This window comes from Panthera onca, chromosome D2 (genome assembly GCF_046562875.1).
Source record: "Panthera onca isolate mPanOnc1 chromosome D2, mPanOnc1 haplotype 2, whole genome shotgun sequence".
NCBI lineage: Eukaryota > Metazoa > Chordata > Mammalia > Carnivora > Felidae > Panthera > Panthera onca.
In genome coordinates this window covers 35,885,364-35,900,209 of record NC_138349.1, presented here as the reverse complement: position 1 = coordinate 35,900,209, position 14,846 = coordinate 35,885,364, and the positions used below count along the sequence as shown (strand labels likewise).

Below are 14,846 nucleotides of genomic sequence, written 5' to 3'. Positions count from 1 at the left end.
AATGTTTATTTATTTATTTTGAGAGAGAGAGTGCTCAAGCACGTGTGCATGTGCACACGTGGGGAGGGGGGCAGAGAGGGGGAGAGAGAGAATCCCAAGCAGGATCTGTGCTGTTAGCCCAGAGCCCAATGCGGGGCTCAAACCAATGAACTGTGAGATCATGACCTGAGCCAAAATCAAGAGTCAGACGCTCAACTGACCCAACACCCCTCATCACAGTGTTTTTATTTAAAACACTCTTTTGCTTAAAAAAAAAGTTTTTTTTTAAACAAATCGTGTAATATTTTTACTACAAATGTATTTGACTTCAGTTTGAAATCCCTGATACAGTTTTCCAGAGTTTTTTCCCTATGTGAATCAAGTCCTACGAGCCTGCCTTTATATAACACCGTTGAGATTTTTGTTTTTTCCATCATGACCGATTTGAAAGCTGCCCTATTTAATACTGTAGGAACCTATTCTGGAATTGTTTATCTTTTAAATTGCTATGGGGCCTTATGTTAAATAAGGTTTTAGCCTTCAAACCCCGGTCTCCTGAGAACCAGGGAAAGAAGAATTATTTGTTTTTCCATCAGTAGCTGATGAGGCCCCTCCTCATGCCAGCACAGGGCCAGGAGTGACTGATCTGAGAGGGGGGAGAGCTGTGTACCAGTATCAGATGAGAGATTTGAGCCAGGCACTGCGCTGACCACCTTGTGTCCTTTCTTTCTTCCTCTCCCAGTAATCCTAAGGGGTAGCTACTATTACCTTCATTTTATAAGTGAGAAAACTGTGGCTGAGAGAGACCAAAGACTCACCCAAGTCTCACACCAAGTGAGTGTCCGTGTGGGACCCTGAGTCCCGATGTGTGCTTTACCTCAGTCTAAAGCAAAACAGGATTAGCTATACAGAGGAAGAGAAGACCTTGCTCCGACCATTCTCAGTAGGAGAAGCCATCCCACAGGACACCTCGCCCATCCCTGCCCCCAGTGAATGAGGTAGTAGTAAGAGCTGACAGTGGTTAGCTGTCTGTGTGTGCAGTGCACTTTGACCTAACTCTGTTCCTCACACTAATAACCTTGAGCGAAGTCATGTAATCCATAGCAGCAGGTATGTAGTACATCTCCATTTTACAGTGGGGCTCACGAGATGCTCAAAGAGGCTAAAGAATTTGTGCTGGGTTACAGGCAGGGACAATATTCCAACTCTGTCTTTTTTTTTTTTTTAATGTTTATTTTTGAGAGAGAGATACAGAGTGCGAGCGGGGGAGGGGCAGAAAGAGAGGGAGACACAGATTCTGAAGCAGGCTCCAGGCTCTGAGCTGTCAGCACAGAGCCCAACGCGGGGCTTAAACTCACGAACTGCGAGATCATGACCTCAGCCAAAGTCGGCCACTTAACCAACTGAGCCACCCAGGCGCCCCTCTAACTCTGTCTAGGTCCAAAATTTTTTTCCCACTGCTCCCAGCTTAGAAGAGGCAATAAGCATCAAACCGTGAGGTTTACTACTTGTGACTCCAGGAAGATCACTGAGAAAGAACCGTAGAAACTGCTTAGCAGCGAACAGCTGAGGTAGGAACCTGTTGGATATATATGGAAGTTTCGGCCTCTAAAAAGACCAGTGAGAATGAGCCCAGGAGACTGGAACAGATAGAACTCCTGTTACATTACTGCAGAGCAGGGTCCTTCCAGCTACCGGTACCAGCCTGGAAATAGCCTGGTTCCAAATAGGGCCTGGGCCAAAGTCAGGTTACCCAAAGGCATAACTGATGACCAGACCCAATCTAGATTGAGTAAAAGGTATATAGTCAAGTTTAAGAATCAAAAAACAGCAAGAGCCACCAAAGAACAATCCAAGATGACAGCCTACAAAGAGTATCAATGGAAAGTTTAGAGAGACAGGAAAGCCAACTGACAGAGTGAGGATTGTTTAACCATCCAAGGCCTGGCACAGAGCAAGCAGGTATTTATAGCACAGTGGAGTCCCTTCACATCCTAAGCCAACTAAATGCACTTGAGAGAGTGAAGATGAAGATAGAGAGAGAGAGAGAAGGAGAGAAAGGGAAAAAGAGAGCAGTCCAAGCAGTGCTGTTGACTACACCAGTCATCATAATCCATAAACACATACCCCTGAGTGAATGCGAGGTAGGAGATCAGCTGTCCCACAGGAGAGGAGATCCCCTCAGGCCTCTCTTAGCAAGAGCATCAAATGGCACTAAGGTGATTGTTGTGTTTAAAGGTAAGTATTTTTTTATACATTCTGACCTCTAGATGTACACTAACCAATTCATCTAGTGTTTACCCAAACAATGAATTATATGTCCAAATACTACAGAATAAGAGCTCTGTGACAAACTAAGTGAAAATTCTACAAAGGGTTACATTCCCTGATGCAGAGTCATGGAGAATTTAGACCGGATAAGCTTTTAACCTTTTGTGTTGATGTTGGAATTATCCCCAGTTCAGTGAGACTTCGCTGTTGATGGACGTCTGATGTGGTGAGGGATCTTCTGAAGGCTCAGGGCCCAGAGCCTGACATCTGATATGACCTGATATTTGGCTCGTGAAAAGTGGTTTTGTTTTTAAAATAAATTTCCTTACCGCTAGCAATTATAGTGTGGCAGGATAGCCTTACTGGGAAATGTACGATGGAGGCTCTTCAGAAAAGAAAGAAAGAAAAGCTTTTTTTCCCTTTTGCTCCCCACTCTGCCCTCACCAGTATTCCTGAACCCCTGTACTCCAGGAGATCTGAGGTTCTCTTGCACCAAGGGAGAGTTTAGTGGCCTTTGTTTTTGAAAGCTTAGCTCTGTTGAGATATAGAAAAAAATGATTCAGGATTCAAAGGCATGAAGACTTCCTGGAGAGAGAGAACTGTGGGCAGAGGGGTGAGGAGTATCTGAGAGGTAGGGACATGGACCCTGCTCCTAGGGAGTGTCCCACAGAGGTCTGACCGTGGATGGGGGATGACTGCTAGATGCCTTCAGAAGCTGGACGCTAAGCACAGTGGCCTTGAGCTGTAGAGAGGGTCCCTATGGTCAAGACTGTGGTAATGGAAAGCTTAAGGTTTGCAAGGGAGAGCAAGGCCAGAACAGATCAAAGCCTTCAAGAAGCAGTCTTGGGCAGATAGCAGAAGATCAGAGCACCAGACACCAGCACAAGGCAGCAAAAGGAGCCATGCAACAATGAAGCTGCCAGGAGTTATAGCCCAGTGTCTCCCATATTTTCCCAGAACCAGGAGTTTTATACAATCCAGTGGAATGGAGGAGCCCCAATGATGACTGATGTTGAATTTTTCTTCTACCTGAGTGAAGAGGGGGTGCTCAAGGTGTTTTATTTTTATTTAGAAAAATGAATGAATGTATTATTTTTTAAGCCTGAGTTCTACTCCATAATTTTTTCCTGAATATCACTATTACTGTAATAATAATAATATCTAACATTAGCAGAAGTTTTTCCATTTACACTTTCACATGCAGAAGTTCTTGAGCTCCAGATATTATTATCCTTTGGGGTGTGGATTATAAAAAGGACTCACGGCCTTTGATTTCATCCTCAAAAGTAGGGACCTCTTTCATAACACTCTTTGGTGCTCTGCTGATGCTTGCCATTGTTCATTTCAACCTTTTAGAGAACTGAGTTTCTTTATTTTTTTAAATTTTTTTAGTGTTTTTATTTATTTTTGAGACAGAGACAGAGCATGAGCAGGGGAGGGGCAGAGAGAGAGGGAGACACAGAATCCGAAGCAGGCTCCAGGCTCTGAGCTGTCAGCACAGAGCCCGACGTGGGGCTTGAACTCATGGACTGTGAGATCACGACCTGAACTGAAGTCGGATGCTTAACTGACTGAACCACCCAGGTGCCCCTTTATTTTATTTTATTTTATTTTATTTTATTTTATTTTATTTTATTTTTTAAAATTTACATCCAAATTAGTTAGCATATAGCGCAACAATGATTTCAGAAGTAGATTCCTTAGTGCCCCTTACCCAGTTAGCCCATCCCCCCTCCCACAACCCCTCCAGTAACCCTCTGTTTGTTCTCCATATTTTAGAGTCTCTTATGTTTTGTCCCCTCCCTGTTTTTATATTATTTTTGTTACCCTTCCCTTATGTTCATCTGTTTTGTCTCTTAAAGTCCTCATATGAGTGAAGCTATACGATATTTGTCTTTCTCTGACTAATTTCACTTAGCAAAGTACCCTCCAGTTCCATCCATGTAGTTGCAAATGGCAAGATTTCTTTCTTTTTGATTGCCGAGTAATACTCCATTGTATATAAATACCATGTCTTCTTTATCCATTCATCCATCAATGGACATTTGGGCTCTTTCCATACTTTGGCTATCATTGATAGTGCTGCTATAAACATTGGGGGTGCGTGTGTCCCTTTGAAACAGCACACCTGTCTCCCTTGGATAAATACCCGGTAGTGCAATTGCTGGGTCATAGGGTAGTTCTATTTTTAATTTTTTGAGGAACCTCAATACTGTTTTCCAGAGTGGCTGCACCAGCTTGCATTCCCACCAACAATGCAGAAGAGATCCTTTTTCTCTGCATCCTCACCAACATCTGTTGTTGTTAATGTTAGCCATTCTGACAGGTGTAAGGTGGTATTTCATTGTGGTTTTGATTTGTATTTCCCTGATGATGAGTGAGTGACGTTGAGCATTTTTTCATGTGTCAGTTGGCCATCTGGATGTCTTCTTTGGAGAAGTGTCTATTCATGTCTTTTGCCCATTTCTTCACTGGATTATTTGTTTTTTAGGTGTTGAGTTTGATAAGTTCTTTATAGACTTTTGGATACTAACCCTTTATCTGACATGTCATTTGCAAATAATAGAGAACTGAGTTTCTTTAAATAACATCATCTCTGAACAAGAGCCACTAGATGACCTCACATATGTGACCATGTGATGACCAACGTACCAGGTGCTCAGTAAATGTCAAAATAGAAAATGAATAAGTGAATAAATTATTTGATTGATTTGATTGGCTAGATTTTCAAATCAACAGACTTTATTTCATAGGGCAGTTTTAGGTTTATAGAAAAATTGAATAGAAAGTACAGAGTTCCCATACATTCCATCTCCTCCCCCACCACATACACAATTCTCCCTGTTGTTAACATCTTGCGTTATGTGGCACATCTGTTACAATTGGTCATACAATATTGATGCGTGATTACTAATTATTAGCATCCATAGTTTACAATAGTGTGTGTTATATAGTTCTGTGGGTTATGACAAATAGCATGCTATGTACCCACTATTACAGTATTATACAGAATAGTTATGCCACCCTAAAAATCCCCTGTGTGCTCTACCTTTTCACCACTCCTTCCTTCCCCAGTTACTCCTGACAGCCACTGATCTTTTTACTGACTCTATTGTTTTGCCTTTTCCAGAATGTCAAATAGTTGGAATTATACACTGTGTAACCTTTTCACACTGGCTTCTTTGGTACTTAGTAATATGTATTTAAGTTTCCTTTGTGTCTTTTTGTGCCTTGATAGTGCATTTCTTTTTAATCCTGGATAAATTTCCATTGTATGGATGGTGGTACATCCATACTATAGTTCGTTTATTCATTTATTGAAGGCTATCATGGTTGCTTCCAATTTGGGGCTATAATGAAAAGAGCTATAAATATTTGTGTGCAACTTTTTGTGTGGACATAAGTTTTCAGCTCATTTGGGTAAGTTCCTAGGAGCGCAGTTGTTGCATTGCATGGTAAATGCAGTGTTTAGTTTCATTAAGCCTGGTTTTTAAAAAAGCTATTTCTAGCTGGCATTACCTCGTAAAATAGGGAAGAAGGTGGTAAGTTATGAGTTGCCTTCACACAGTGTAGAACTATAAAATAGGCCCTGCTTTAATGTACACTAAACACATTGTTTGGCTTCAGAGTGTATACCTAAGCCTCAGCTTGCTTGGATGCAGTAAATAATATCCTATATAATTACCCCCATGATTTCCTTTTGGACTTTTTGATTTGGCTGCCAAGACAGACTAGTCTGAGAAGTTACCTACCCACCAGAGTTAAACATTCTAGTGGAAGAGACAATAAATAAATATTCAACTGAAACCTGTTCAGGGGGAAGTACTGGATGGGAAAAGACCACATATTAAAACATACACACACTGGGGCACCTGGGTGGCTCAGTCGGTTGAGCATCTGACTTCCACTCAGGTCATGATCTCACAGTTCATGGATTCGAGACCTGAGTCAGGCTCTGTGCTGACAGCTCAGAGCCTGGAGCCTGCTTCAGATTCTGTGTCTCCCTCTCTCTCTCTGCCCCTCCCCCTCTCATGCTCTGTCTGTCTCTCTGTCTCTCTCTCTCTCTCTGTCAAAAATAAATAAACATTAAAACACACACACACAAGAAAACAAATGAGATTTCCCATCAACTAACATGGAATCTGTATGGGCAGCCAAACTAGGATTGGGGGATGAGGAGGACAGTAATTCAGAGACAGTTTAGCTTCAAAGAAATACTACTCCAATGTCAGCCACCTTTCTCTGTACTTTTACATCACAACCTCTTCCCCAGGAACATCCTCTCCAACTAAACTGGAAGAATTTAGTTGGAAAGGATGCTCCTCACATTACTACTTTGCACATAGTAGGTATTCAAGAAAAGTTCACCATGTTGAAAGGAGAAGTTTTGCCAATACACACATGAAAACAGGACTTGAATTTTACCTTCAAAGATCGACTATCACCAAAGTCAAACAAAACCAGAAAATATCCTGCTCTTAGTAATTAAGTGTTTTTAAGTGGTATTAGAATGAAACCCACATATACATTTTCAGAGCTTTGTAATCATTAACTATTCTCTACCATCTTAGGAAATGTGAACTTGGATAAGCTCCAAGCACCTTAGCGACAAGCCAGCAGCTTCCAATGAGAGCCCCCAGTCCTCTGATGGGGCCAGAATCCCAGAGACAAAGTATTATTTATATCGACATAAACTCTTGCTTCTGAAGCTAGAATCCCAAGAACCAAGCTAATGAGAAGACTCAGTGCCAGGATGTCATACTGAGTTAGGAAGGCCAACCCATTAACAGTCCATTTCTCTGTGCTCAGCCCAGCCTGGAGGAGACGCAGGCAAACATATACAGTGGTTTCTGAAAGGCCCCAACACTTGATGCTTGAACACCAAGACAATCGCTGCTTAGCTGGGAGTGTGGGAAAGGGCACAGACCATGGAATGTTTTCCAAATGGATGGGCAGTGTCCTGCATAGAATAGCGGAGGCTGCCAGCTGCAGGACTGGGCAGTGTGATGCTCCCAAACTTCTGAGCATGTTTTTCAGGGCTCTGTGCTTGATGAGCCTGAGGGTGAGACTCAGCCCTTGTCTTCTCCTAATCCCACCTCTACCAAAGGTCTTATCTAGGGCTCCACTGCTGGCACAGGTAGAAGATGCAACCTCAGCACAGCAGTAAGTGTCCCTTAGTTTCAGGAGGATAATTTCCTTCTCTGGAAATTCCAACAGGACATGATGTTTCTCTGCATCCTATAGAGATTTACCTTTGAGTGTTTCCTGTTTCTGAAACATCTCAGAGTGACTTAGCAAGCTAAGCACAGAAGAGGGCTTCAATTTGTGTTACTAACAAGTGATCACTAAAATGAACTAAGCTCTGCACATAGCAATGTGCAGCACTTTACAGCCATTACCTCACTTAATCCTCCTAAGAACTCTATAATTTAGGAACATCACGAACCCCATTTTACTGATGGGAAAACAGAGGCTTAGAGACACTAGGTTAGCAGTTCTCAGTGTGGTCCCTGGGCCAACAGCATTGACAGCATCTGGGAACTTGTTAGAAATGAGCATTCTCGGGGCACCTGGGTGGCTCGTTAAGTGTCCGACTTTGGCTCAGATCATGATCTTGTGGTTCATGAGTTCAAGCCCTGTGTCAGGCTCTGTGCTGACAGCTCAGAGCCTGGAGCTTGCTTCAGATTTTGTGTATCCCTCTCTCTCTGCCCCTCCCCTGTTCACACTCTGTCTCTCTCTCCCTCTCTCTCAAAGATAAATAAATAAACATTAAAAATACTATAAAAAAGAAAGAAAGAAAGAAAGAAAGAAAGAAAGAAAGAAAGAAAGAAAGAAAGGAAAGAAAGAAAAAGAAATGAGCATTCTCAGGCTCCATCCCTTACCTACTGAATCAGAAACTCTGGGAGTGAGGCCAGCAGTGAATTTCAACTGCAGATGATTCTGGTGCTCTATGACGTGAGGACTCCTGGATTGGACAGCTTATCTAAAACCACACAGCCAGTAGGATCCTAATGTCAGCACCCCTCTCCTATCTACAATCACAAACTCCGGGTTCACAGAATTGGCAATCATGAATAGATGCTTGGCTGCTAAAATGGCTGGTCAGATTCATCAGGGGAATAAAAGAGAAGTAACTTGCCTTCTCTACATTAAGGCATCTCTCTGACTTCATAGGGGCACTGTCACATTCCTCATAGGAATGAAGATTTTCTGCCCTCTAAACACCTACCCCACCCTAGCATATAGGCTACACTCTGGCCTTATTGAATCTTCATTTCACACCCAAGATAGCAGACAAGAGCAACTCAGAGGAATGGAGAGCAGCTTACATTAAAAACTAAAAAGTTAAAAGCTCTGTATTAATTTCCAAGGGCTACCATTATTATGGTATACCACAAACTAGGGGCTTAGAACCATGGAAATCTATTTTTAAACAGGTCTAGGGGCTAAAAGTCTGAAACCAAGGTATTGGCATGGCCATGCTGCCCTCTTAAACAAGTAGAAGAATCTTTCCCTGCCTCTTCCAGCTTCTGGTAGCCCCAGACATTCTTTGACTCATGATAGCATAATTCACATGACTTTCTCCCCGTATGTCTTGACATCATCTTCCCTCTGTATGTGTCTGTGTCCAAATTTCACCTCTTAGTAAGGACACCCAGTCGTACTGGATTAAGGGCCTGCCCCACTCCACTATGACCTCATCTTAACTACATCTACAACAACCCTATTTCCAAGTAAGGTCATATTCTGAGGCACTCTGGGTTAGAACTTCAACATACAAATTTGGGGGGAAACATAGTTCAACCACAATATCTATTTATGAGGGTAGGAGATTAGACTACAGAAGTTGTCATGCATGGTGTTTGCTGAAGGACCATTTCAAAGACTCTTAGACTGACGTCAACAAGGCCCTCTACCTGAGGGTAGTTTGCATCATGGCTGATACTTGTTAAAACTGTAGCTCCCCAAGTCTCATCCTAGACATTCTGAATCAGAAAGAGAGTCAGTGATTTGTATAACAAGAACCCCTGTGATTTTGATGTAGGTAGCCCTCAATGTACTCAAACTTGGGAAGCACAGTTCCAGCCAACCCCACATGGGGTGCTCCACATTCTGGCCCATGTGACAGTCAAGCACTTCGGAGGTACTATCAGACTCCCTCAACACTCCAGACCCTGTGATGCTCATAGTGAGTTCTAAGTTCAAACCAGCCATCACGGGAACACTGGACAGAGATACCCCTAGGACTTCTCTGGATTATTCTTTATATTCAGGTCACAGGTTATCTGCTTTGGTCCACAGATAGCACTAAAAGGTCAGAGAAACTTGAGTTCCAAGACAGATGATTTCATTGAGTAGGAGTCAAGTTGAACTAGATACCCTGAGATCTAGCCCCACTAACCCAATAACTTCTCCCCTTTAGAGAAATATAGACAGGGAGGCCACTGAGAGCTGGTACTCACCTCAAGGAGGAAGACACCAGAGGCACTTCCATTACTCTGAGCTGAGCCTGGGAAAGTAGCTGCATGGAATGTGGAGAAGCAGCAGAAGTCAGCAAGGGAAAGTATCAGGGCAAGGTTAGCACCACATCTTCTGTGACAGACCTTCCTTCCCCGGCCCACCTCAGACCCCCAGTTAGCAGCTATAATACGTGTGCTTGTTATATAAGGAGGATTACAAGGCAGCAGAGAGACGTAGAATGAGTCCTAGACTGGGTGTCTAGACTCGCCAATACCTTGTACCTCTCAGAACCTCCATTTCTTATCTGTTCGGTTCTCACCATCCATCTTCTCATGACAAGGAATAGATACACTCTCAAGCCAGCCCAGGAGAAGAGAGGATGACTTATAAGGATACAGATTCCATGGACTCCAAGGGCAGGAAAGAATCTACCTGCCTTCATGAGAACCAGGAAGATATTAAGAACTGTAAGTCTGTCTTTTAAAGGCTGAGTGACCTATCTCTTCTCCCTTGTTCCTGTGCTCACTTCCTCACTTCTCTCCATTAAAGGGCTTCCTCTGCCACTACCTCAGCATGCATGGTAGTCATCCTGGTTGCCTCAGTCCCCAAGACTACATGGCCTTTCAACTCCGTTCCCCACAACTCAATGGCTCAGTTCCTCAATGTTCCAATTCCAAATTCCTATAGGCATCTGAGCCCATTCTGGGTCAAGCAACCTTCTCACCCAGTTAGCTGTGACTAAGTGGTAAACCACACAGTACAAACACAGGCACCTTACCCAGGCACCTCATCAAGGGCTGTGGATAGAAGCAGCACCAGAACAGAGTGCTATGAATGGGTAGCACCCCAAGACATGTCTACTACAGTAATACCAAAAAGTCACCATTTTTGAAGCACCTGCTAGTTGACAAACACTGAGCTACATTAATACATATAATCCTTACTTCAAATATTCAAGGTAATTATTACAGATACAGAAACTGAGGTTCACAGAGCTGAGGTTACTTACCCAAGGTTACTCAGCTAGTACAAGGTGACAACTCAAGTCCACCAGATTCTACAGCTGGGCATTTTCCTTTTGGCCATCTAGCCAAGGATGACTGGGCCAGGAGATGGTACCATTTTACAATGTCAGGAACAAAATAGAGGTTAACAATCTATACCTACCTATCTGCCTGATTATTTTTATAATAAAATGAAATCACCAGCTGAAAAGTGCATTGAGAAAGTGGTACAAAGATAAATTTGAAGTTTTGAACATGTCTGCTTTCACTGTCCCACACACAGCATGGTGTTTGCTTACTGGGCATTTCCCTGAGGACTGCAGAGCATTTATTCACTGCTGCTCTGAGGCCATAATGGATCATGGCCACAGCAAGGGTCTTAGCAGCTGTCCAAGACCCCCTGGAAGGAACCACCCACTGCTTACAACCTGGTGGTATGACCCCACATAAACAGGATCTGAATTCTCAACCTAGAGCTTGGCACTCCAAGGCAAGTGCTATTTGAATTGAAGTAACTTCCTTGTTTTTCCCCAAGAAATTTAGCCTCCAATGCCAAAAAGTTGGTCACTTGGGCTCAATTTGGGTATAACAGACCACAAACCACAGCCCCAGAGGCAACTCTCCACTGTAATGCCACCCTTTAAACCCCAAGATGGGAGTCAGGCCCATGGAGTTCTTGTCTCAGAAGGGAGGTGGGTTTCAGAGACTCATTCACATGCTTATATGGTGGGGAACATCTGTAGCCATGGAACAGGCCATGCATTTTGGCCCTTGTGATGTTTCATTTTATGTATCACTTGGCTGGGCTGTAATGCCCCATTGTTTGGTCAAATATTTGATGTTGTTGTGATGGTATTTTTGCAGGTGTGATTAACATTTAAATCCATTAACTTATAAAGTAAAGCAGATTATCCTGTATAATGTAAGCAGCCTTATTAATCAATTGAAATCCTTAAAAGCAAAAACTAAGCTTTTCTGGGGAAGAAGGAATTCTACCTCAAGAAATTCTGAGCCTCCAGCCTGCTGGCCTGTCCTACAGATTTCAAACTCAAGACTTTTATATTGACTCTTACCTGAATTTCCAGATTGCTGGCTTGAAATAACAACTCTTTATTCCTCTCTCCTTGTCTCTCCCTCTCTCTCTCAAACCCTGACTACGTCCTCAAGAACTGCTGATGGTGGCCTGATGATACTCCCTCACACTGAGTAACTACTATAGGTGGGGCAGTAGGCCAGACTAAGGGAAGCAGGTCATGATGTTCAGTGGCCAGGTACAGGTGTTATAGACTGAGTCCCTTCTCCTTCCATAGACTCTGTCTGTCACCCAGAGACTAAAGTAGCCTCAGAGAGCTCACCGAGGTCGGTATAGAGTCTCACTACTCAAAGTGTGGTCCATAGACTAGCTGTATGGGCATCACCTGGGAACTTACTAGAAATGTAGACAGTCATGCCCCACCTCAGACCAACTGAATCAGAATCTGCATTTTAACAACATTCCCTAGTTACTCAAATACACATAAAGTTCAAGAGGCACTGTGATCAAAGGCAGCCTGAAATTCCAGGATGAACAGTGGAATGTAAGAGATACGTTAGGTGTTAGGAGACATGGGCGAAGTTCCTGATTAGATTCTAGACAGCTCTGAGCACTTGGGCAAAACTAATAAGGAAATAGACATGCTAAGAACTAACTAACAAGAATAAGTTTCCTTGATGAGGTTTCCCTATGTGACAGGTGCTGAACTAGGCACTTTGCATGTATAAACTTTCCTAATCCTTCTATCAAACTATGAGCAAGGTACTATTACTATCTCCATTTTTCAGATGGCAAAACTGAAATACAGAAATGTTAAACAACTTTTCCAAGGTGACAGAAAGTGAATAGTTGAGTGAGGATTTGAATTCAGAAAGCCTGGCTCCACAGCCATATACTGCCTCTCAGATTCAAAGCACAGAGTCGTCACAGTGTTATATCACATGTATAATAGAAGCTCAAGCATGGACTAATTCAAACTGACTATAGGGTTTGAAGAAATCTTCATAAAGGAGGCCACTCTTAAAATGGTCTTTGAATGAATGATAGTTAAGAGTTTGGTAGGAGTTATAAATTGGATGCCTTCCATTGATAAGGGTGTTCCTGTAACCAAGTTGCAGTTTCCATGCAGCAAGTATTCTTGTATCCATGCGGATCCCTATGCCTGGAACAGCCCACCATCGCCCCTCCCCACTTTTACCTAGTCACCTGGTTTCACCTGATGAGTGTCGCCAGCATTCTGAGACCACCCCAGACCAAGTCAGGCTTTCCATTCAAACACTCCAATTGCTTTTCCCTCATGACACTTAATGCCAGCTTATAATTAAACCATTATCCTGAGGGAGTGTCCAATCAATGTGAGATTCTGTGAGCTTCTTAAGGGTAAGGACTGTACCTAGTTCTTTTCTCTTTTAAATGTGCAACATGATAATTTGACATACGTAGACATTGTGAAGTAATTACCACAATCAAGTTAATTTACACCTCACAGAATTACCATATTTCTGTGTGGGGTGGTAATACTTAAGACCTATTCTCTTAGCAAATTTCAAGTATACAGTAAAATCAGTATTATTAACTATAGTCACCTTTTGGTACATTAGGTCCCCAGAACATATTCATCTGTTAACTGAAAGTTTGTATCTTTGACCAACATCTCCCTGTTTCCTCTGCCCTTCCCTCTTACCCTCCTAGCAACCACCATTCCACTCTCTGGTTCTATGAGATCAGCTTTTTAAGATTCCACATATAAACAAGACGTCTTCTAGGTTCATCCACACTGTCACAAATGGAGGATTTTCTTCCTTTTCATGGCTGAATTATATTCCATTGTGTATATATGGCACATTTCCGTACTCATGCATTGATAGACACTTAGGTTGTTTCCATATCTTGGCTATTGTGAATAATGCTGCCGTAAAATGGGAGTGCAGAAGTCTTTTCAAGATAGTGATTTCATGGGGCGCCTGGGTGGCTCAGTCAGTTAAGCGGCCGACTTCGGCTCAGGTCATGATCTCGTGGTCTGTGAGTTCAAGCCCCGCGTCAGGCTCTGTGCTGACAGCTCAGAGCCTGGAGCCTGTTTCAGATTCTGTGTCTCCCTCTCTCTGACCCTCCCCTGTTCATGCTCTGTCTCTCTCTGTCTCAAAAATAAATAAACGTTAAAAAAAAGATTTTTTTTTTTTAAAAAGATAGTGATTTCATTTCCTTTAGCTATATACCCAGAAGTAGGATTGCTGTGATGACAAGCTGACACCCTGCAAACTGCCCACCCCCCCTCCAGGTGGGATATGTGTGATATTCCTCAGGCACTCCTGGCTGCCCAAGAACAAAGAAAACAAATGTTTAAACTAATAGAGTCTCCACCTTAGTAAATTACAAGAAAAAGGCAATCCTATCAACGATCCTATCAATAGCCTAATATCTAGGAACTCCCTACTATGTTAAGGATAATGCTTTGCTAGAAGGTAAAACAACTTTAGCTTGACAATAGCCAGGCCTCCAGTAATCTGTGAGTCCTTAGCATATGGAAATTCCTTTAAGAAACTTCCTCTCTTTTTTTTTTATTAATTTTTTTAGTGTATATTTATTTTTGAAGGAGAGAGAGAGACAGAGCATGAGCCGGTGAAGGGCAGAGAGAAAAAGAGACAAAGAATCCGAAGCGGGCTCCAGTCTCTGAGCTGTCAGTATAGAACGCAACTCAGGGCTTGAACTCACAAATTGTGAGAATATGGCCTGAGCCGAAGTCGGATGCTTAACCAAGTGAACCACACAGGCGCCCTAAGAAACCTCTTCTTGATTTTATTTTCCCTAACTCCACAGTATATAATCAGTCAACCCTTCACAACCCCAGTGCAGCTCTTTCTGCCCACAGGTACTGTCCCTGTACTTTAATAAAATCACCTTTTTTTGCACCAAAGATATCTTCAAGAATTCTTTCTTGGCCATCAGCTCCGAACCCCCACCACCACCCCAAAGCCCAATCAGCTGGGTCACATGATAATTCTATTTTTAATTTTTTGAGGAATCTTGATAGTGTTTTCCATAGTGGCTATGTCAATTTACAACAATGTGCAAAGATTCCCTTTTCTCCACTCCCTTGC

The 14,846-nt window shown here is 42.7% G+C and overlaps 1 long non-coding RNA gene across 2 annotated transcripts in view; it reads right to left on the bottom strand.

Moving 5' to 3' along the window:
• LOC144613240 (uncharacterized) overlaps positions 1-13,420 on the bottom strand; it is a 29,464-nt gene extending 16,044 nt beyond the window's left edge. For both annotated transcript variants that reach the window (XR_013550637.1, XR_013550636.1), the window contains exons 1-2: positions 13,335-13,420; positions 9,714-9,772 (exon numbers count right to left, since the gene is read on the bottom strand). This is a non-coding gene — a long non-coding RNA (uncharacterized LOC144613240). The remainder of the gene's footprint in view (positions 1-9,713; positions 9,773-13,334) is intronic.
• Between the last annotated feature and the right edge of the window lie 1,426 nt (positions 13,421-14,846).